Source organism: Selaginella moellendorffii, unplaced genomic scaffold (assembly GCF_000143415.4).
Source record: "Selaginella moellendorffii unplaced genomic scaffold, v1.0 SELMOscaffold_212, whole genome shotgun sequence".
NCBI classification, from domain to species: Eukaryota; Viridiplantae; Streptophyta; class Lycopodiopsida; order Selaginellales; family Selaginellaceae; genus Selaginella; species Selaginella moellendorffii.
The window spans coordinates 36606-39105 of record NW_003314472.1 but is presented as its reverse complement, the minus strand read 5'-3'; the positions used below and the strand labels follow the sequence as shown (position 1 = coordinate 39105).

At 50.7% G+C, this 2500-nt stretch overlaps 1 pseudogene; it reads right to left on the bottom strand.

Moving 5' to 3' along the window:
- Positions 1 to 2051: 2051 nt before the first annotated feature.
- LOC112343794 lies at positions 2052 to 2170 on the bottom strand (annotated as a pseudogene).
- Positions 2171 to 2500: the final 330 nt, after the last annotated feature.

Genomic DNA, 2500 nt, shown 5'->3' with positions numbered 1-2500 from the left:
TAGCACGGAGCATATGTCCTCCACCACATGCTTACTTAGTACACGCGCAAAGGGCATGCAGGCACGTACATGTTTTGCGTCAGTCACCTCCGAACCCAGCTCCCCACCAAGCCCCCATGCGACTGAGCTCACCCAAGTTCAAGACAAGGGAATTGCCCGCCCGGATTTTTTTTTCGAGTGTCACGAGACGACTCCTAGGAGCGGATGACACGTGGCACACTGTTCATGCCATGTAACATGTGCCGTTTTTAGTGGTTTTTCAAGGTAAGAGTCACGTGACATATTTCGAGCTTGGTGTCATGGTAGTAAATGTAGTGTTGCCAACTCATATTTCGGCTAAAGTTGGATGTTTTTGAGTTGTTTTTTTTCGTAGTAACTTATATCGCCACGTGTTATTCCACGTGCTCTAAAGATGGCACACGGGCTCAATGTATGGAACGCAACACTATGCCATGTGCAAGTGTAGGGTTTAGGGTTTAGGGTAGGGTAGGGTTTGCCACGTGGCATACATTTTGAGCAATTTAAATGCCATGAGCTATACCTTTTAGAAGGTGGCATTCAGACGGATGGTTTGGATGAGGTGGCATGCCACGTGCCATACTTTTATGTACTTATAGCATGCCACGTGGCAAACCCTTGGAGAGGTGGCATCTTGGAGGTTGCATGCCACGTGGTAAACCCTTGGAGAGTTGGTACCTATGGATGCCACGTGGCAAACCCTTGGAGAGGTGGCATCTTGGAGGTTGCATGCCACGTGACAAACCCTTAGAGAGGTGGTGCCTATGGATGCCACGTGGCAAACCCTTGGAAAGGTGGCATCTTGGAGGTTGCATGCCACGTGACAAACCCTTGGAGAGGTGGTACCTATGGATGCCACGTGGCAAACCCTTGGAAAGGTGGCATCTTGGAGGTTGCATGTCACGTGACAAACCCTTGGAGAGGTGGCACCTTTGAGGTTGTATGCCACGTGACATGACATTGGAAGGTACCTCTTCTGCACTTGTATGCCATGTGGCATACCTCAGGCCCTGGATATGTCGGGCCCCGGACATGTCGGGCCCCAGATATGTCGGGCACCCGATATGTCCGGCCCCAGATATATCGGGCCCCGGACATGTCGGGCACCCAGACATATCCGGGCCCCGACATATCCGGCCCCGGACATGTCGGGCCCCGGATATGTCGGGCACCCGATATGTCGGGCCCCAGAGATGTCGGGCCCCAGATATATCGGGCCCCGGACATGTCCGGGCCCCGATATCTCCGGCCCCGAACATGTCGGGCACCCGATATGTCGGGCCCCCGGACATATCCGGCCCCGGACATGTCGGGCACCCGATATGTCCGGGCCCCGATATCTCCGGCCCCGAACATGTCGGGCACCCGATATGTCGGGCCCCCGGACATGTCTGGCCCCGGACATATCGGGCACCCAGACATGTCCGGGCCCCGATATATCGGGCCCCGGACATGTCGGGCACCCGATATGTCGGGCCCCGTACATGTCGGGCACCCGATATGCCGGGCCCCAGATGTGTCTGGCCCTGGATATATCCGAGTTTTATTTTGACACGTGGCATGGCCTTTGGTTTGATCTCATAGAGTTTTATGGTTTTCAATGTGTGCCACATTGACACATGGCATGCACTTTGGTTTGTGCTCAGAGTTTTATGGTTTTCAATGTGTGCCACATTGACACGTGGCATGTGCTTTGGTGAGTTTTATGGTTTTCAATGTGTGTCACATTGACACGTGGCATGCCCTTTGGCTTGTTCTCATAGTTAGAGTTTAGCGTCCTTGTATGCCATGTGAAATACATATGTTTGGACTTGCTTGCCATGCCACGTGGTGACAGTCACAACACATTCTTTGTGACTTATATCCTAGTTAATAACTAACTAATGACACAATTTGGCAAACACACCTTACATTGACAATTGTAAGTAGTATTTAAGGACCATACACTTATATGCTATGGAAAAATACTCAAAGTTTATATATTAAAACAGTGATCTTACAAAAATAAATGACTTGTAAGGAAAAAAACAAAAAGAGGAGGTCACTTGGACTTCCCGGGTGGTCACCCAGCCCAGTACTATTCAAGCCCAGGGACGCTTAACTTTGGAGGTCTGATGGGATCCAGTGCCATAGTCACGGTTTGAACCCACTCTGAAATATTTCACACTCCCCCTACTCTTATAGTGTGGGGCAGCTTGATCCAAAGCTGCAGCGTACCTCCACAATCCCGTGTTCTTTCTGGGCGCCAAAAAGCACGCCCGCGGGACATGTGGTACCTCCCCAACAATTCACGAAGACCGCGGTTTTGGGGCCCAGAACGCGCGCTGCAAAATGTGGGGTACCTCCCCGACTTTTCGTGAAAAATCGCGTGTTTTGGGGCCCAAAAAAAGCCCGCAGAACACGATTTATCCTTTCAAATATTCTCAAAAAATCCTCTTTTTTTTACCCTAAAACATCCTCCCCCCAAAATTTATTATACTAT